A 22205-nucleotide genomic window follows, 5' to 3' on the forward strand; every position below is an offset into this window, starting at 1 on the left:
ACTGATCATCCTCAAAAGAGGCACGGATCACTAGGAAACAACATGAACATATGGCCATATAAAATAAACAGGTCAAGGACTTGGTGGAAATGCTAAGTCCCTGAAATCAGCATTACCAAGTGCCTCACTTTGCAAGCTTGTGCTAGTCACCACACACATCACAAAAATACATGGGTTGCACATCTGGAAAGATGGCAAAACCCTTAACAAAACATATGTAGAGCTCATGGGCATATCATGCACACAATAATCATGGCAAAAATGACAAATATCTAAATGGAGTAGCAGATCTGACAATTATCTCAAGTAGCACTCTTCTAACAGCATTTCGGGCATCAAGATGAAGTCAAATGAAAATGAAGCAGTGGAATGAAATGATGTACTCTCTGAGGCGAACATTTTGATATGCTATATGCCAAAAACGGAGTTACGGATGCAAAGTTACGATATGATGAACAAGAGCATATGAACTAGGGTTTCGGGCAAAAAGTCAACCGTCGGGATCCAGATCCAGATCCGGGGCACGCGGTTCGAGGTTCGTCGGCCGGAGTTCGCTCGAGCTCGCCGGAGCAGGGGCTTGCCGAAGAGGGGCCTTGAGAGGAGGAGGGGCCGGCCGGGGAGGCGCCGGCGACGAGGTCGGCGGGGTCGCAGGCGGCCGGGCGCGCGGTGGCCGGCGAGGTGGCCGACGGGCGAGGCGGTGCGGCGGCCGGCGTCGAGTGGCGCGGCGGCGCTGGCGGACTCGGGCGGCGCGCGGAGGAGAGGAGCGGCACGGGGCGCGGTGGAGGCGCGGCCCGGGAGGCGGTGGAGGAGGGACGGCCGTGGGCTTCCGCGGGCCGCGGCGGCGGCGGGCGCCGGGGTGCCACGTGGCACGCTGTGGCTGGCTGGGCGCGGCGGGTGGACGCATCCAGTCGCGGCCGGACGTGTCCGATGACGGCGGAGCTGAATTTTTAGGGTTAGGGGGAGAGGAGATCCGGATTTCGGGGAAGGGGTCTATATATAGGCATAGAGGGAGCTAGGAGTGTCCAAATGAGGTGAGGTTTTCGGCCACGCGATCGTGATCAAACGCTCTAGATGATGGAGAGGGTTTAGGTGGGTTTTGGGCCAAAATGGAGGGGTGTTGGGCTGCAACACACACGAGGCCTTTTCGGTCCCTCGGTTAACCGTTGGAGCATCAAACGAAGTCCAAATGGTACGAAACTTGACAGGCGGTCTACCGGTAGTAAACCAAGGCCGCTTGGCAAGTCTCGGTCCAATCCGTAAATGTTTAATCCCCACACATGAAAGAAAGCTAGAAATGACCACCGGAGGAGAACAGAGCGCCGGAATACAAAACGGATAACGGGGAAAATGCTCGAATGCATGAGATGAACACGTATGCAAATGCAATGCACATGAAGACATGATATGAGATGCATGACAATGGTAACAACACACGGAGACAAAGACCCAAACCTGAGAAAATAAAATAAATTAAAACCGGAAACGGCAAGAGTTGGAGTACAAATTGGGTAAGTTACATCCGGGGTGTTACAACACTCCACCACTACGAAAGGATCTCGTCCCGAGATCTAGGACTGAAAGAACGTCGGGTACTCAGAACGGAGGTGATCCTCGCGTTCCCAGGTAGCTTCACGGTCGGAATGGTGTGACCACTTGACTTTGAAGAATTTGATTGACTTGTTGCGAGTCTTGCGTTCAGTCTCTTCAAGAATAGCAACGGGGTGCTCACGATAAGAGAGATCTTCTTGGAGCTCAATGTCCTCGAAGTTGACGGTGCGGTCAGGAGTCTTGAAGCACTTTCGAAGCTGAGAGACATGGAACACATCATGAACATTTGCAAAGTTTGAAGGAAGCTCGAGTTGATAGGCGAGATCGCCTCTCTTGCAGACAATCTTGAAAGGTCCCACGTATCTGGGGGCAAGCTTCCCTTTGATACCGAAGCGACGAGTACCTTTCATAGGAGAGACGCGGAGGTAAACATGATCTCCGATCTCGAAAGCCAAATCACGGTGCTTACTATCATAGTAGCTCTTCTGGCGGGAGTGGGCTACTTTGAGGTTATCTCGAATGACTTTTCACATTTGCTCTGCCTCTGTGATTAAGTCATTTCTGAGAAGCTGACGTTCACCGGTTTCAGACCAGTTGAGAGGGGTACGGCACTTCCTGCCATACAGAATTTCAAATGGGGCCTTGCCCGAACTTGCTTGAAAACTGTTGTTGTAGGAGAATTCAGCATATGGAAGACAATCCTCCCACTTCATGCCAAAGGAGATCACACAAGCCCTGAGCATATCTTCAAGAATCTGATTGACACGCTCGACTTGACCGCTAGTTTGAGGATGGAAAGCTGTGCTGAAGCGGATGTTGGTGCCCATGGCCTTCTGAAAAGAATCCCAAAACTTGGAGGTAAAGATGCTGCCACGGTCTGAAGAGATCACCTGTGGAATACCGTGCAGAGAGACAATTCGAGAGGTATAGAGTTCTGCCAATTGAGCTGCAGTGATCGACTCTTTGATAGGCAGAAAATGAGCCACTTTGGTGAGTTTGTCGATGACAACTAATATAGCATCATTGCCACGCTTGGACTTTGGAAACCCAGTCACAAAGTCCATCTTGATGTGGTCAAACTTCCATTCTGGAATGGCAAGAGGTTGGAGGAGACCAGCTGGCCTTTGGTGTTCTGCCTTCACTCTTCTGCAGACATCACATTCATTCACGAATTGAGCAATCTCTCGCTTCATTCGAGTCCACCAATAAGCCTGCTTGAGGTCCTGATACATCTTCGTGCTCCCAGGGTGGATGGAGAGGAGAGAATTGTGAGCCTCGTTCATGATCACTTTACGAAGGTCACCTTTGGGCACAACAATACGATCCTCGAAGAAGAGAGTGTCCTTGTCGTCAAGGTGGTAGCACTTGTACTTGGGTTGACTCTTGGCAATCCCAATCTTCACCTTTTTCACCATAGCATCAAGAAGCTGGGCTTGGCGAATCTGGTCTTCCAAGGTAGGAGAGACTTGAAGGTTGGCGAGGAAACCTTGAGGAACAACTTGCAGATTAAGTTTGCAGAAAGCTTCACAAAGCTCGGGTTGATAAGGCTTGAGAATCAGACTGTTGCAATAAGCCTTCCTTCTCAATGCGTCAGCAATCACATTGGCCTTGCCTGGAGTATACTCGATACTCGGATTATACTCTTGAATCATTTCGACCCATCGAGTTTGCCTGAGGTTGAGATTAGGCTGAGTGAAGATGTACTTGAGACTCTTGTGGTCAGTGAAAATGTCCACTTTTCTTCCTAATAAGAGATGTCTCCAAGTCAAAAGAGCGTGTACAACTGCCACCAACTCGAGATCATGAGTGGGGTAGTTCTTCTCATTGGGCTTCAATTGGCGAGAGGTATAAGCAACAACTTTCTTCTCTTGCATCAATACTGCGCCAAGACCTTGGAGAGAGGCATCACAAAAGACCTCGTACGGCTTGGATTCATCAGGCGCAGTCAGAACTGGAGCAGTGATCAATTTCTCTTTCAAAGTGTTGAAAGCAATGTCACACTCCGGAGACCAAATGTACTTGACGTGCTTCTGGAGAAGGTTAGAGAGAGGCTTCACGATCTTAGAAAAGTTTTCAATGAATCTTCGACGGTAGCTTGCGAGACCGAGGAAGCTACGAAGTTGCTTCACGTTCTGAGGAGGTTCCCAATTCACAATTGCAGACACCTTCTCAGGATTCACCGCAATGCCCTTGGCAGAGATGATATGACCAAGATAAAGAACCTCATCGAGCCAAAATTCACACTTGGAGAACTTGGCGTAGAACTTGTGTTCCCTGAGCTTATCAAGAACCAAACGCAAGTGCTTGGCATGATCTTCCTTGTTCTTCGAGAAAACCAGAATGTCGTTGAGATAGACCAAAACGAAGTCATTGGTGTAGGCATTGAAGATGAAGTTCATCATGCGAGAGAAAGTCGGAGGAGCGTTGACGAGGCCAAAAGACATGACAGTGTATTCATATGAACCATAGCTTGTCCTGAAAGCCGTCTTGGGAATATCTTGCTCACGGATACGAATCTGATGATAACCCATACGGAGATCAAGCTTGGAGAATACTTGGGCACCTTTGAGTTGTTCGAACAGGTCATTGATGTTGGGAAGTGAGTATTTGTTCTTGATGGTCTTCTTGTTCAATGGACGGTAATCAACACAAAGTCGGTCCGTTCCATCCTTCTTCACAAAAAGAACACCACAACACCACGGAGAAGAACTAGGCCGGATGAGACCCATTCTCTCTTGAATATCGAGTTGCTTCTTCAGCTCCTTCAACTCTTCTGGTCCGAGCTTGTAAGGACGCTTGCACACTGGTTCCGTGTCGGGCTCAAGATCAATAACGAATTCAACTGGCCGGTGCGGAGGCATTCCTAGAAGCTCTTCTCGAAAGACGTCTTGATATTCGCAAACGACTGGAATTTGCGAGATAGCATCCAGTTCACCCTTCTCATTGAGAGAAAACAGACGGATAGTATCATCACGAGCGGCAAAGACAATTACATCCTCAGACGAATGAGTCAATTGAATCTGCCTGGCTGCACAGTCAAGATGTGCCTTGTGCTTAGAAAGCCAATCCATACCGAGAATAAGATCAATATCCGAATCACCCAGAACAACAGGAGAAGCTAGAAATTTGTAGTCGCCCAACGTGATAGTAATATCCGGGACGCAGAAATTAGCTGTCATTTGCTTAGCCGGTGACACGATTTGCAAAGAATTTTGCAGATACTGATAGTCGCACTCATACTTCGATGCAAAAGGTTTGGAAATGAAACAATGCGATGCACTACTGTCAAAAAGAACTTTTGCAGGAATATCGTTAACTGGAAGGTTACCCATGATGACATCTGACGAGTCCTCTGCCTGAGCTGCATTCATCAAGTTGACCTTGGCGTGCTTGGGGTTATGCTTGACCACAGCTGTACTTGCCGATCTGATAGGAGGAGGAGGAGGAGGAAGACGCCTCTGATTGAGACACTTGTTGGCATAGTGACCCTCCTGTTGGCACTTGTTGCACGTGACCTCTGAAAGCGGACGGTGGTACGGAGCACTCGATCTTGGAGGTTGAGACGAAGTCTTGTTCTGAAAGCCAGGGTTGGGTGGGTGGGAAGATCCACTGCCACCTTTTCTCTTCTGCTGATACGGCTGACGGAACGGAGGAGGAGGAAGCCAATACTTCTGTTGCTTGGCCACTTGAGTAGAGGAAGAAGGAGTAACATCTCTGACTCGCTTCTTGGAAGCATCACACCTCAATTGAGCAGCCTCTTACTTCAATGCCATGTTGTAGAACTCATCGTACCTCAAGGGCTCAAAGAGAACAAGAGCTAGCTGAATTTCTTCTCTGAGACCACCCCTGAACTGGTATATCATGCTCTTCTCATCAGGGACGTCCTGCTTGGCAAAGCGGGCAAGCTTCTGAAAAAACTTGTTGTAGTCATAGACAGACAAAGAGCCTTGCTTCAGGTTGCGGAATTCCACATGCTTGCTTTCAACCACGCTCTGAGGGATATGATGAGCTCTGAAATCTTGACGGAATTCATCCCAAGTGATAACACGTCCACCTCTGGAATCCTTGTACTGCTGGAACCATTCTGCAGCTTGATCTTTGAGTTGGAAGGAAGCGAACTTGACAAAGTCCTCAGGCCTGACGTTACTGCACTCGAAATGCTTGCACAGATCCACAAGCCAATCATCAGCATCGGTTGCCTCAACACAATTGTTAAAAGTCTTTGGCCCGTTAGCAAGGAACTGGTTGAGTGTAGTAGAGTGATTCTGATTGTTGCCTTGGTTCCCTTGGTTGCCTTGATTGCGCTCTTGGAGAATTTGCATGATCAACTGTGTGTTTGCATTGGTTGCGGCCATCATAGCTTGCCATGCCTCCGGAGGAGGTGGAGGTGGTGGCGGATCAGGATTCGGAGTTGTGCGCGTTGGAGGAGCCATCCTGAAGAGGTTGACCACCGTTAGCACATAGACAGATAAAATGAAGCTAAATCCAACGGAATGAAAATTGCAACATATAGTCTTCACATCCGAACAAAATGAACGAATGCATTCCTCTTGAAATGGTCACATATCCATAAATTGAGAAGCCACTTAGAATTTAGGTAGAGAAATAAATCAACAAGGTACGGATCAAGAACGAATAATCGGTAAGAAATCCCAATCTCAAACCAACTATCCGTGGAAGAAGAACTAGAGCTACTAGAATTCCCACCTATGAAACTCCCGAACCTTTCCGGTTATGCAATCAGGTGTTGGGGATACAGGGGAAGCATAATATCTCACCCAATTCTACAAAATGCTACATCCAGCTGTATCATCCTTCAACACATAACCGAGAAAAACTTCAGAAACCATCTACCTCAACCTTCGAAAAGCATCTGTTATACAAGTTATGGCGATACTCCCGAACTCCCGCCCCAGTACTGGGTGGCGACGAGGTTATCTCACCAACGAACTGCATAAAAGAGATTTTCGATGTCGGCGTACTAAACTCAGGTATTCCAGAACTGCAACGATAAAATTATGACGACAACACCTCAGAGCTCAACTCCCCGGGACACTTCCACAAAACCCCTGACAGGAGGCACCAAGACAATGTTCTCGTCATAAAACCATCGGAACGATTCCAAGATACCCGCGTGATCCTAAAAAAATTTAGTGAAATTTGAGAAGAGAAGAGTCAAAACTCTACGTTAGGATGCCTTACCAGAGTGATGAGGAGACTGGGAAGTAAAAAGAATTCCTAAACTCTCCGATATATAATTCCTAAATGACTCAAAACATTTTTCTAGACACAACTCGGCTGCTAAAAACGATCAAGCAATGGGGCTCCTAAGGTCGGGGAAGGCTCTGATTACCAACTTGTAACACCCTCGATGCGACTATAGCTCCCACGTGTCGAGGCACGACTTAGAGACATAATCGCATTGAAGGCATATGTCGCAAGTTAGACAATCTTCACAACATCACATGTAATACATAGATAATAAAAGGGGAGATAACATAGTTGGCTTACACTCGCCACGTCAATCAAGTACATAAATAACATTACATCATCCAAACACTCATGGCCCGACTACGGCGCCAAAGTAAAATATAACCCAACATGCGACACGGTCCCGATCACCCCCAACTGGGCTCCACTATTTATCATCAGGAAAGGAAACATAGTATCGTTGAGTGTCCTCATCGAACTCCCACTTGAGCTCGAGCGCGTCACCTGGAGAGGAATCATCAGGCCCTGCATCTGGTGTAATAGTAATCTGTGAGCCACAGGGACTCAGCAATCTCGCACCCTCGCGATCAAGACTATTTAAGCTTATAGGTAAGGCAAGGTAAAAATATATGTGGAGCTGCAGCAAGCGACTAGCAAATATGGTGACTATCCTGTTCGCAAAAGAGAGCGAGAAGAGGAGGCAAAGAGCGAGCGAGAAACTAGAGAGCTACCTGCGCAAACATTACTCCAACACCGTGTCCACCTCCCGGACTCCGCCGAGAAGAGGCCATCACGGTAACTCACACGGTTGATTCATTTTAGTTAAGTTAAGGTTCAAGTTATCTACAACCGGACATTAACAAATTCCCATCTGCCCATAACCGCGGGCACGGCTTTCGAAAGTTCAAAACCCTGCAAGGGAGTCCCAACTTAGCCCATGACAAGCTCTCACGGTCAACGAAGGAATAGACCTCCTCCCGAGACGTTCCGATCAGGCTCGGTACCTCGGTTCTTCAAGACACTTCGACAGGTTAAAACAAGACCAGCAACACCGCCCGAATGTGCCGACAAATCCCGATAGGAGCTGCACATATCTCGTTCTCAGGGCACACTCAGATGAGCTCTCCATACAACTAAAACCAAACCTCGAGTTTCCCTGAGGGGGCGCTGCACAGGACTCTAGTTTGGACCAACACTCAGAGGAGCACTGGCCCAGGGGGGGCTAAAATAAGATGACCCTCGGGCTCCGGAAACCCAAGGGAAAAAGAGGCTATGTGGCAAATGGTAAAACCAAGGTTGGGCATTGCTGGAAAAGCTTTAATCAAGGCGAACTATCAAGGGGTTCCCATTATAACCCAACCGCGTAAGGAACACAAAATCCGGGAACATAACACCGATATGACGGAAACTAGGGCGGCAAGAGTGGAACAGAACACTAGGAGAGAGGCTGAGCCTTCCACCCTTTACCAAGTATATAGATGCATTAAGATAACATGGCAATATAATGGTATCTCAACAAGTAAATAAATGTTCCAACAAGGAACGGCCTCCAATCTTCACCTGCAACTAGCAACGCTATAAGAGGGGCTGAGCAAAGTGGTAACATAGCCAATCAACGGTTTGCTAGGACATGGTGGGTTAGAGGTTTGACATGGCTATTTGGGAGGCTTGAAAGCAAGTGGTAGTCATCGTAGCATTGGCATAGCAAAAGAGCGAGCAATCTAGCATAGCAAAGATAGTAGTGATTTCGAGGGTATGATCATCTTGCCTGCAAAGTTGTCAGAGTTGACTGGATCCTCGAAAGCAAACTCAACGGGCTCCTCATTAGCGAACTCGTCTCCTTGATCTACCCAAACAAGACAAACAAGCAAATGGAACACAATCAACCACGTGCAAAGCTCAAACAATATGATGCAAAGATGATATGCTATGCGGGATGCGATGCCGGATGCATATGCAAGATGTGAAAAGGAATGCATGAACCTGGCCTCAACTTGGGAATCCAAGTGTGCCACTGGAAAGATGAGATGAAATCGCTTGAAAACGATATAAAGAATGCCGGAATCGGAGTTACGGTTTGGAAATGGCAAGCAAATCAAATATGACACCGGTCTGCGATTTACAGCAAGTAGCCATCTAAATGCAACAAGATGAACATGCTACAGCACCCAAACATGGCAAAAAAATACATGGAATGGATGTATGGCAAAGTGCAATTGGTAAACAGATCTTCAGACTTAGTGAAATTAACACTTGTCTGGAATATCAGATCAGTAGCACACTTTGGAGCATGACAACTATATGCTACAGGGCCTTAACATGGCAAAGTAAAGCATGGCATGGAGCTACTCAAAGAGCTTAACAAAAGTCCCTTAGTGACCTTGAGCCAAAAGGGATTAGAAAATACAATTGCAACCATGTGAACATGGCAAAAACATAATCAGATCACAGACTTAGTGAAAAACTTGAACATGCAAATCAGATATCAAGTAGTCATGTTTACGAGCTCGATGCACTCACTACAGAGCATGTCATGACAATCTAAGCATTACACCCATCAAGTAGGCATGTTTACGAGCTCGATGCACTCACTACAGAGCATGTCATGACAATCTAAGCATACACCCATCAAGAATACACATTATACAAGCTAGACATGGCAAGAACAATAACATAGCATGCACGGATCAACTACAACATCCTCGGCAAAACCGCGAACAAGTAGACAATCTGCCCAGATTCATGAAATAGCAAAAGTAGAGCTCGATTGACTCAAGCTAGGTTGCTACATAATTGCAAACAAAGACATGGATGGATAGAGCACTACAAGATTAACAAAACATCCTTACTGATCATCCTCAAAAGAGGCACGGATCACTAGGAAACAACATGAACATATGAAATATTGATAAAAACAGTCCAAGGACTTAGTGGAATTGCTAAGTCCCTGAAATCAGCATTAACAAATGCTCCACTTTACAAGCTTGTGCTAGTCACCACACTCATCACAAAAATACATGGATAGCACCTCTGGGAAGATGGCAAAGCATATAACAAAACTCATGTAGAGCTCAGGGTCATATCGTGCACACAATAATCATGCAATGAGATGAAATGATGTACTCCCTGAGGCGAACATGTATGCAAATGAAATGCACATGATGACATGATATGCAATGCATGACATGCAAGCAATGACAAGGCAACAACAGCGAATAAGCGGAGGACACCTGGCACATCGGTCTCGGGGCGTTACAGGAGGGAAGGAAGGGGGAATCCTATTCCTCTCTTTCCTTTCCCTTTCCCCTCTTTCCTTCTCCTCTTAGGTCGGCCCATATCGGAGGGGGGAAGGAAAGAGGGGGGGGGGAGGAAGGGGGAATCATATTCCTATCTTTCCTTTCCCTTTCCCCTTGTGGCTGGTGCGTTTTCCCTCTTGGCCCATATCTTTTGCCGGGGGTGGCCGAAACCCCTTCTGGTGACTCGATAAGTACCCGGTAATCCCCTAAACACTCCCGTGTCTGAATACCATCGTCCTATATATCAATCTTTACCTCTCGACCATTTTGAGACTCCTCTTCATGTTCGTGATCTCATTCGGGACTCCGAACAACATTTGGTCACCAAAACATATAACTCATATAACTTTATATTATCAACGAACTTTAAGCGTGCGGACCCTATGGGTTCGAGAACTATGTAGACATGACCGAGACATCTCTTCGATCAATAACCAATAGCGGAACCTGGATGGCCGTATTGTCTCCTACATATTCTACCAAAATCTTTATCGGTCGAACCGTTATGACAAGATACGTAATTTCCTTTGTCCATCAATATGTTACTTGCCCGAGATTCGATCGTTGGTATCTTCATACCTAGTTCAATCTCGTTACCAGCAAGTCTCTTTACTCGTTCCGTAATACATCACCTCGTGACTAACTCCTTAGTCATTTGCTTGCAAGCTTATGATGTGTATTACCGAGAGGGCCCAGAGATACCTCTCCGATACTCGGAGTGACAAATCCTAATCTCGATCCATGCCAACTCAACAAACACCTTCGGAGATACCTATAGAGCATCTTTATGATCACCTAGTGACGTTGTGACGTTTGATAGCACACAAGGTATTCCTCCGGTATCCAGGAGTTGCATAATCTCATAGTCGAAGGAATACGCATTTGACATTAAGAAAGCAATATCAGTAAACCGAACGATCAATATGCTAAGCTAACGGATGGGTCTTATCCATCACATCATTCTCCTAATGATGTGATCCCATTATCAAATGACAACACATGTCTATGGTTAAGAAACCTTAACCATCTTTGATCAACGAGCTAGTCTAGTAGAGGCTCACTAGGGACACAATATTTGTTTATGTATTCACACATGTATTTAAGTTTCCGGTCAATACAATTCTAGCATGAATAATAAACCTTTATCATGAATAAGGAAATATAAAATAACAACTTTATTATTGCCTCTAGGGCATATTTCCTTCAGTCTCCCACTTGCACTAGAGTTAATAATCTAGTTCGCATGGCCATGTGATTAACACCCATAGTTCACATCGCCATGTGACCAACACCCAAAGAGTTTACTAGAGTTAATAATCGAGTTCACATCGCCATGTTATTAACATCCAAATAGTACTAAGGTGTGATCATGTTTTGCTTGTGAGAGAAGTTGATGTAGGGTGGAACCCTAGATGGCCGATCTTTCACGAAAGGAGCGGATCCCAAGGATGAACACGAAGAACACGAGGGGAAAACAGGGGAAAAACACGAGAGAAATCACTCAACCAACAAGAAATAGATCACACATGCGCTAGATCGATGAACACAAAGGAAGATACATTGATCCAAAGTCAACAATGGACGATACAAATGGTAACCGGGTTCTTCTCCGTAAGGAGGTCTTGAATCCATGGGGGGATCTTCCCTTGGAAAGGGGGCCTGAATCCAAAGGGATCTTCTCCATAGAGGCTGCGGTCTCTCTCGTGGAGTAGATCCGATATGGATGAGCGTAGCTCTATCTCTCAAATGAGCTATCACAACGCTGACCCTAGCTATGATGAATGGGGGGGGTTTATTTATAGTCTAAGTGCAAAAGGGGGCGAAGTGAAGGGGTACATGGGCCTCGGGCCCGAATCTGGACGCAGCCAGGTACCGGACGTCCGCTGGGGACCGGTCGTCCGGTGTCTCAGGAGCTGCCGGACGTCCGGTGTCCTCCGGTCGTCCGCTGGTTCTGCTCTATGATGGGGGCGCCAGACGTCCGGAGGCTCCGAACTTCCGCTGATGTTGCCTCGGGTGCTGGTGTGCCGGTCGTCCGGTCCGGACTGGACGTCCGCTCGTTCGCTTCGGGTGTAGGGGCACCGGTCGTCCGGTCTGGGCCGGACATCCGCTGGCTGGAGCTCGGCTGACGCTTCAGGCGCCGGACGTCCGGTCCCGGCCGGTCGTCCGGTGGCTGGGAAATTTCCTGCAGCTCTTCTTCTTCTCCGTCTTCTCGTCCATCTTCCTCTTCTTCTTGTCCTTGCTCCTTAGATTCTCCATTGTACCTGAGTATGCATAATGTATCCATATGAGGTAGTAGCCATGCTTCATGTGCATCGGAGTGGAATTGTGAGAGGAGAGATGTCACCTCGGTTTCAAGGGCTCTTGCGCGTGATCGAGTCATGGGCCCGGTAGGCACTTGGTGAGACGATGGTCGGTCCATGGGGATGACCTTGGGATGCTCCGCATCATCTCCCCTCCCTTGGGGAAGATCCGTCCTCGGATCAAAATCTTCATCACCATGGAAAGGAGAGAGATCTTTGACGTTGAAGATGTCGCTCACGTTGTACTTGTCACGTGGAAGGTCGATCTTGTAAGCGTTGTCGTTGTAGCATGCAAGCACCTTGAAGGGTCCATCCGCTCGTGGACGAAGCTTGGATTTGCGTTCTTGTGGGAAGCGGTCCTTGCGAAGGTGTAGCCACACTTGATCACCAATGTTGAAGACCATAGGTTGTTTGTTCAAGTTGAGCTTGGTCGCGAGGCGTTGAACTTGGCGCTCGATGGTGTTTCTTGTATCTTCATGCATCTTCTTGAGATGTGTAACACGCTCGCTTGCGTCCAAATTGATGCGCTCTTGGAGTGGTAGAGGAAGAATATCCAATGGTGACAAAGGGTTGAATCCGTAGACGACCTCGAAAGGGGACTTGCCGATTGTTGAGTGTCTTGCTCGGTTGTATGCGAAATCGGCGATGGGTAGACACTCCTCCCACTCCTTGATGTTCTTCTTGATGAGTACTCGAAGTAGAGCGGAGAGTGTGCGGTTTGTCACCTCCGTTTGGCCGTCGGTTTGAGGATGGTATGCCGTGGAGAAGAGTAGCTTGATTCCGAGCTTGGCACATAGAGTCTTCCAAAAGTAGCTAAGGAACTTGATGTCGCGGTCCGAGACGATAGTCTTTGGCACTCCATGAAGGCGCAATATTTCCCTACAAAACAAATTTGCAATATGTGAAGCATTGTCTATCTTGTTGCAAGGAATGAAATGAGCCATTTTGGAGAAACGGTCCACGACAACAAAAACGGAATCCTTTCCATTTCGAGTTCTAGGCAAACCAAGCACAAAGTCCATGCTAATATCTTCCCATGGTTGATATGGAATTGGAAGTGGCATATAGAGGCCATGAGATTGGGCTTTAGACTTAGCTTTGCGACATGTAGGACAACGGTTCGTGAAGCGATTGACGTCGCGATGCATCTTGGGCCAAAAGTAGTTCTTGGAGAGCGTAGCAAATGTTTTGTCGCGTCCAAAGTGTCCCATGAGGCCGCCTCCATGAGATTCCTACAAAAGCAACAAACGAAAAGAGGACTCGGGGATGCAAAGTTTGTTAGCTCTCATAAGATATCCATCTTTGATGTAGTATCGATCCCAAGAAGTATGCATCAAACACTTGGCATAAGGTATGGCGAATGTAGGATCATGTTCATACAAGTCTTTGATATGCTCAAAACCAATGACATTCAACTCAAGGTTAGTGACAAGCATGCATATACGGGAAAGCGCATCCGCCACAACATTTTCTTTACCCTTAATGTACTTGATGACATAAGGAAAAGACTCAATAAATTCACTCCATTTAGCATGACGCTTGTTCAACTTAGTTTGACCCTTAAGGTATTTAAGTGTTTCATGGTCGGTATGGATGATGAACTCATGTGGGCGAAGGTAATGTTCCCATTCATGCAAAACTCGCACTAAAGCGTATAGCTCTTTGTCATAGATGGGGTAATTGAGTTGCGCTCCGGAAAGTTTCTCACTAAAGTAAGCTATGGGGCGCTTCTCTTGCGTTAACACGCCTCCTATGCCATTACCGCTAGCATTGCAATGAATCTCAAAAGGCTTGTTGAAGTTGGGTAAAGCAAGCACGGGAGCATGAGTAAGCAAATTCTTAAGCTCATTGAAAGCAATATCTTGAGATGGTCCCCAAACAAAAGGCGCGTTCTTCTTGCTCAAAGCATGCAAAGGTGAAGCAATGGTGCTAAAATCCTTCACAAATCTATGATAGAAACCAGCTAAACCAAGAAAACTACGCACTTGTTGCAAATTGGTTGGTTGGGGCCAAGTTTTAAGAGCATTGATCTTAGATTCATCAACATGAACACCCTTAGAAGAGACCACAAAACCCAATAAAACGAGCTTATCAACACCAAATAGGCATTTCTCCATATTAGCATAGAGGCGCTCTTTTCTAAGAGTTTGCAAAACGGTGCGGACATGGGTGACATGTTCTTGGATAGATTTGCTAAACACAAGAATGTCATCGAAGTAAACCACAACAAATATACCAATGTAAGGGCGAAAGACATGATTCATAAGGCGCATAAAAGTGCCCGGTGCTTCCGAGAGACCCATAGGCATGACTAACCACTCATACAAAACAAACTTGGTTTTGAAGGTGGTTTTCCATTCATCACCCTCTTGTATGCGGATTTGATAGTAACCACTCTTAAGATCAATTTTGGAAAATATAGTGGGACCGCTAAGTTCATCAAGCATATCATCAAGGCGCGGAATGGGGTACCTATATCTAACGGTGATAGCATTGATAGGTCTACAATCGGAGCACATGCGAAAGCTACCGTCACGTTTTGGGACAAGAATGACCGGTACGGCACAAGGACTCAAACTTTCACGCACATGACCATGGTCTATGAGATGCTTTACTTGCCTTTGTATTTCTTTGGTTCCGTCAGGGTTGACGCGGTATGGAGCTTTGTTGGGAAGCGGCGCTCCGGGGATGATATCAATTCGGTGCTCAATGCCTCGTAGTGGAGGTAGACCCGGAGGTAGCTCATCTGGGAAAACATCTTGGAATTCCTGCAATAGAGAAGATAACACCAAAGGTAGGTCGTGAGAGTTGTTAGTGTTTGTGACCTCGTCCTTGCACAATAGGACATAGTGTAGGACACTTGTTGGGTTCTCACACACTTCTCTCATCTCACGTTTGGTGGCAAACAAAACTAGGTTTTTCTTGTCGCTCATCGTGGAGTCACTCAATTTGGGCTTGTGGCGCTCACTCTCTTTTTGGTGGATCGCTCTCTCACTATTTTCTCCACGATGGGTGGCTTGCTTGTCGGCTATCACTTGGCTTGGAGACATAGGACGTAGCACGAACTCTTTCCCTTTCATCTTGAAGCTATAGTGATTTGTACGCCCATTGTGAATGACACCTCGGTCAAATTGCCATGGCCGTCCAAGGAGGAGGTGGCAAACGGTCATCGGAAGGACATCACATTCCAATGTGTCTTCATAGGCGCCGATCTTGAAAGAGACTTGTACTCTATGCTCGACTTGTATGGTGCCGGTGTCGCTTAGCCATTGAACCTTGTAGGGGTGAGGGTGCTTCATCTTGACCAATTGGAGCTTGGAGCATATTTCTTCACTAGCTAAATTGTGGCAACTCCCTCCATCGATGATGACCTTGACGGATCGTCCATTGATGCCGGCCTTGGTGTGGAATATGGTGCATCTTTGGTCTTCTTCTTGTTGATGTTGGAGGGTCAAAACTTTTGAGACAACAAGTGCGGGACTTGAGTCTTCATCACAAAATACTTGTTCTTCTTCATTGTTCACTTGGCGGTGCATGGCCACTTGCTCAAGGGCTTCCATTTCTCCTTCGCTCATGGAATCATAAGTGCCATCGTCGTTGAAGATCATTGTGCGTTTGGTGGTGCACTCGAATGACTTGTGGCCTCGGCCGCCGCATGTGAAGCATTTGATAGAACTTGTTTTGATGGTCTCATCGGGTGGAGTAGATGATGATGGAGCTTTCTTGAAGTTGCTTGTAGTAGGAGGACGACTTGAGCTTGTCGAAGCTTTCTTGTAACTTGACATGTCGCCGTTGCTTGTAGAAGGCTTGGTTGAGGTCGAAGGTGTTGGAGTCGTCGAAGCTAGATTGTTGGAGAGGCCATAGGACTTGGATGAGAACTTGGCATACTTGAAGTCGTCTTGTACTTGCCGTTCCGCTTTGGTAGCTTGATGCACTAGTTCGATGAGGTTCGAGTAAGGTTGGAAGTCGGCGATCTTCTTGATAGGATGATTGAGTCCATTCAAGAACCTTGCCATAGTTTTCTCATCATCTTCTTTGACATTGGCTCGTATCGTGGCAATCTCCATTTCCTTGTAGTACTCTTCAACGCTCTTGGTTCCTTGCTTGAGTTGTTGGAGTTTCTTGAAGAGGTCGTGGTTGTAGTAGGTAGGCACGAAGCGTGCTCTCATAACATCCTTCATTTGTGCCCAAGTAGTGATGGGTGGATCACCTCTTGCCTCGCGGCGCTCAATGACTTGTTCCCACCAAATGAGGACATAATCTTGGAACTCAAGGGATGCCATCGCGATCTTCTTCTCTTCTTCATAATTGTGCAAACGGAAGATCTTGTCAACTTTTAATGCCCATGAAAGGTATTCTTCAGGATCGTTGCTTCCATTGAACTTGGGCATGGTGAACTTGAGCTTGCTGTAGCGTTGCTCTTCATTGTGTTGGGGTCGTGGATGATGACGCCCATGTTGTAGATGATTGTCCAACTCGTGGTACTCTTGACGCGGAGGGTTGTCAACCTCGTGTTGCTCTTGCCGCGGAGGATTCCCATTGTTTTCATGCTCTTGGTGAACTTGATGGTCTTGGCGAGCTTGAGGGGGGGCTTGTCTATCTTGACGAGGCGCTTGTCTATCTTGACGAGGAGCTTGTTGACGCACATGTCTGTGGTAAATTCTTTCTTGAGCTTCATCGCGAAGTGCTTCTCGATGTAGTCGAGCTTGTCGGCCTTGGTCGGCTACGGCACGACTTGATTCATGAAGGGCCCGTTGCGCTTCAAGTGCTTGAGCTGCACGTAGTTGTTGTTGGTGGCGTTCCGCCTCGTCGTCTTGTGCATCTTGAAGTTGTCGCGCTCGCTTCTCTTGTTCGTGTTGATGTTGGTGATGCCGTTCTTGAGCTAGCGCAAATGCTTCTTCGGCTTGACGTCGTCGATGTTCTTGCGAGTCGGTGTCTCGAAGTGGATTGAGGTTTGCTTAACGCTCGTTGCGCGCGGCTCGTCGAAGAGTGTTCGATGTCGGTGTACTTGAACCGGAGATGGTGTCGTCGGAGTGTCGGCTTGAATGGCTCCTTCTTGAAGTGGAAGAAGAGCGGTTGAGCAACAAAGCGCGAATCTCGGCCATCCTTGTGTCATTCTCTTGCTTGTGATCATCGAGCTTGTTGTCAAAGTAGTCCCTTGTACGTTGCTCGGAAAGTCGCAAGTCGGCGGCAAGGTTGTCGATGCATTCACTCATAGCTTGTTGCTCTTGATGCAAAGCACGTTGTGCACCAAAGAGGTGACTCTTGGTGACGAAGGAGTTCATGTCATCGTCTTGCTCCATGAAGAGTGGGTTGGTAGAAGTACTTGGCCTATCCATCATTCCAAGACAAGTGTGAGTGGAAGAAAGGGAAGAACCAATATCAAATGTACCTTGACCGATGTTGACAATGGATCAAAGATGACTCCAATGTGTAACAAAGAAATAGCACAATTGGTACCAATTCTTGTCGGTTCTCACACCTACACAAGTAAAAGCTTTTGGTGGAGCTTGGTTAGGATGGTGGCACAATTTTTAATGTGAATGTAAGCAAGATTCAAGAATGTTGGAAAAGATTCGCAAGATGCAATGTAACAAGTAGACCAAGCATATACGGTACACGGAAACACACACGCAAAAGGATAAGTGGGGGTTGAGCAACCAAGGGTGAGCCAAAATGTGGAATCCACAAAAATGCTTGCACAACACTAGAGAGACGCTAGCACGATTGCACGATAGGCAGATACAAGAACTTGTGCACAACCTACTTAGCAAAAATGCAACGGCTTCTATCCCAAATATGTTTTATGCAAGGTGTTGCTATGTTATGATCCAAGATGATCGAGTATGACAATCTTAATGTTGTATGATGCTATGGTTCTTGCTTAAAAGCTCTTTGCTTATCTTTCCTATTTGCTTAAAATCTTGGTTGGCTCTTTGATGTTTGAGCTCTTTTCTTATGCGACGGTTGACGAACCAAAATAGCAAGTGAGTATGCGATGACAACTTTGTGACACAAGAGATGATAACAATATAATCAACAATGATGCATGTATGTATGCTATGGGGAAGTATGATCACTAAAGTTCACAAGTCTCGTTGCCGGAAATACTCAATGGCTAGTCTCGATGGGTAAGCAACGCAAAGGAGTCAGGCGATGATGGTTAACAATGTGATGGCAAGAATGATATGTCCAATACCAAGATGAGGTTACCGGTCTTGCTTTCGGTATGGTGTCAAAATGGTGGCACGAATAGCAAGTCATAGTCGAGGTGGTCGTTGTTGATGACCGGTGTTGATGACGCGTCCGTGGCGAAAAATGAGCGGCGGTGATGTCGATGTCGAACCGTACCTAGATAGCCGAAACACAAAAGGATACGGTACCGCAACTCAAATTCTCAAAACCAAAGGCGACCAAAATCGTCGGAGTAGGTGGCGATGAGGTGGTGGTGTGGGTTGGGATAATGTCAAAGAGTGCGGGAAGTCGGTGGTGGTGTAGCGGATGAAATGGTGGAAGTAGTGGTCGTCCGGTGGTGGCCGGATGTCCGGTCGACGGTCGTCCGGTCAGGTCGGACGTCCGGTGCTTCCTGGGTCGCCGGATGTCCGGTGATGTGCCGGTCGTCCGGTGGTCGGGGTCAACGCGAGTTTGTAGATCCGGGAGGTGATTTTGGGGGGGAATATGGGGGATTTGGGAGGGATTTCGAGGTGGAGATAGTGGGGGAAGGCTAGATCTACTTGCAACGCAACAAATTCACGGATCAAAACCAACAAAACATCATCAAAACTCACAAAACACAAGAAAAATTTTGGGGCTATTTTGTGGGGATTTTCAGATTAGGATGAAAAACAACAAAATCAAGCTAGAAAAACGAAGAGGGGGCTCCGAAATCGTGATCAACCTTGCTCATGATACCAAGATGATGTAGGGTGGAACCCTAGATGGCCAATCTTTCACGAAAGGAGCGGATCCCAAGGATGAACACGAAGAACACGAGGGGAAAACGGGGGGAAAAACACGAGAGAAATCACTCAACCAACAAGAAATAGATCACACATGCGCTAGATCGATGAACACAAAGGAAGATACATTGATCCAAAGTCAACAATGGACGATACAAACGGTAACCGGGTTCTTCTCCGTAAGGAGGTCTTGAATCCACGGGGGGATCTTCCCTTGGAAAGGGGGCTTGAATCCAAAGGGATCTTCTCCGTAGAGGCTGCGGTCTCTCTCGTGGAGTAGATCCGATATGGATGAGCGTAGCTCTATCTCTCAAATGATCTATCACAACGCTGACCCTAGCTATGATGAATGGGGGGGGGTCTATTTATAGTCTAAGTGCAAAAGGGGGCGAAGTGAAGGGGTACATGGGCCTCGGGCCCGAATCTGGATGCAGCCAGGTACCGGACGTCTGCTGGGGACCGGTCGTCTGGTGTCTCAGGAGCCGCCGGACGTTCGGTGTCCTCCGGTAGTCCGCTGGTTCTGCTCTGTGATGGGGGTGCCGGACGTCCGGAGGCTCCGGACTTCCGCTGATGTTGCCTCGGGTGCTGGTGTGCCGGCTGTCCGGTCCGGACCGGACGTCCGCTCGTTCTCTTCGGGTGTAGGGGCACCGGTCGTCCGGTCTAGGCCGGACGTCCGCTGGCTGGAGCTCGGCTGACGCTTCAGGCGCCGGACGTCCGGTCCCGGCCGGTCGTCCGGTGGCTGGGAAATTTCCTGCAGCTCTTCTTCTTCTTCTTCTTCATCTTCTCGTCCATCTTCCTCTTCTTCTTGTCCTTGCTCCTTAGATTCTCCATTGTACCTGAGTATGCATAATGTATCCATATGAGGTAGTAGCCATGCTTCCTGTGCATCGGAGTGGAATTGTGAGAGGAGAGATGTCACCTCGGTTTCAAGGGCTCTTGCGCGTGATCGAGTCATGGGCCCGGTAGGCACTTGGTGAGACGATGGTAGGTCCATGGGGATGACCTTGGGATGCTCCGCATCAGAAGTTTAGTCAACAGGTCTGTTATATTCAGATCTGTATGTATTTTGCAAATTTCTATGTCTACAATGCTCTGCATGGAGCTACTCTAGCTAATTGCTCCCACTTTCAATATGTATCTAGATTGAGGCTTAGAGTCATCTGGATCGGTGTCAAAGCTTGCATCGACGTAACCCTTTACGACGAACTCTTTATTACCTCCATAACCGAGAAACATTTCCTTAGTCCTTTTTAAGGTACCTAAGGATAATTTTGACCGCTATCCAGTGATCTACTCCTGGATCACCATTGTACCCCCTTGACAAACTTATGGCAAGCCACACAATAGGTCTGGTACACAACATGGCATACTTTATAGAACCTATGGCTGAGGCATATGGGATGACTTTCATTCTCTCTCTATCTTCTGCCGTGGTCGGGATTTGAGTATTAATCAACTTCACACCTTGTAACATAGGCAAGAACCCTTTCTTTGACTGATCCATTTTGAATTTCTTCAAAATTTTATCAAGGTACGTGCTTTGTGGAAGTCTTATCAAGCGTCTCGATCTATCTCTATAGATCTTGATGCCTAATATGTAAGCAACTTCACCGAGGTCTTTCATTGAAAAATTCTTATTCAAGTATCCTTTTATGCTATTCATAAATTCTATATCATTTCCAATCAACAATATGTCATCTAGATTATATCAGAAATGCTACAGAGCTCTCACTCACTTTCTTGTAAATACGGGATTCACCATAAGTCTGTATAAAACCATATGCATTTATCACCTCATCAAAGCATATATTCCAACTCCGAGATGCTTGCACCAGTCCATAGATGGATCGCTGGAGCTTGCACACTTTGTTAGCACCTTTAGGATCGACAAAACCTTCTAGTTGCATCATATGCAACTCTTCTTTAAGAAATCCATTAAGGAATGCAGTTTTGACGTCCATTTGAGAAATTTCATAATCATAAAATGCGGCAATTGCTAACATGATTCAGACTGACATAAGCATCGCTATGGGTGAGAAGGTCTCATCGTAGTTGATCACCGACAAGTATAGGGGATCTATCGTAGTCCTTTCGATAAGTAAGAGTGTCGAACCCAACGAGGAGCAGAAGGAAATGATAAGTGGTTTCCAGCAAGGTATTCTCTGCAAGTACTAAAATAAGTGGTAACAAATAGTTTTGTGATAGGATAATTTGTAACAAGCAACAAGTAACAGAAGTAAATAAAGTGCAGCAAGGTGGCCCAATCCTTTTTGTAGCAAAGGACAAGCCTGGACAAACTCTTATATAGAGAAAAGTGCTCCCGAGGACACATGGGAATATCGTGAAGCTAGTTTTCATCTCGTTCATATGATTCGCGTTCGGTACTTTGATAATTTGGTATGTGGGTGGACTGGTGCTTGTGTAATGTCCTTACTTGGGACAAACATCCCACTTATGATTAACCTCTATTGCAAGCATCCGCAACTACAACAAAAGTATTAAGGTAAACCTAACCATAGCATGAAACATATGGATCCAAATCAGCCCCTTACGAAGCAACACATAAACTAGGGTTTAAGCTTCTGTCACTCTAGCAACCCATCATCTACTTATTACTTCCCAATGCCTTCCTCTAGGCCCAAATAATTGTGAAGTGTTATGTAGTCGATGTTCACATAACACCACTAGAGGAGAGACAACATACATCTCATCAAAATATTAAACAAATACCAAATTCACATGACTACTACTAGCAAGACTTCTCCCATGTCCTTAGGAACAAACATAACTACTCACAAAGCATATTCATGTTCATAATCAGAGGGGTATTAATATGCATATAGGATTTGAACATATGATCTTCCACCAAATAAACCAACTAGCATCAACTA

The sequence above is a fragment of the Triticum urartu genome, chromosome 4 (assembly GCF_003073215.2).
Source record: "Triticum urartu cultivar G1812 chromosome 4, Tu2.1, whole genome shotgun sequence".
In the NCBI taxonomy this organism is placed as follows: Eukaryota; Viridiplantae; Streptophyta; class Magnoliopsida; order Poales; family Poaceae; genus Triticum; species Triticum urartu.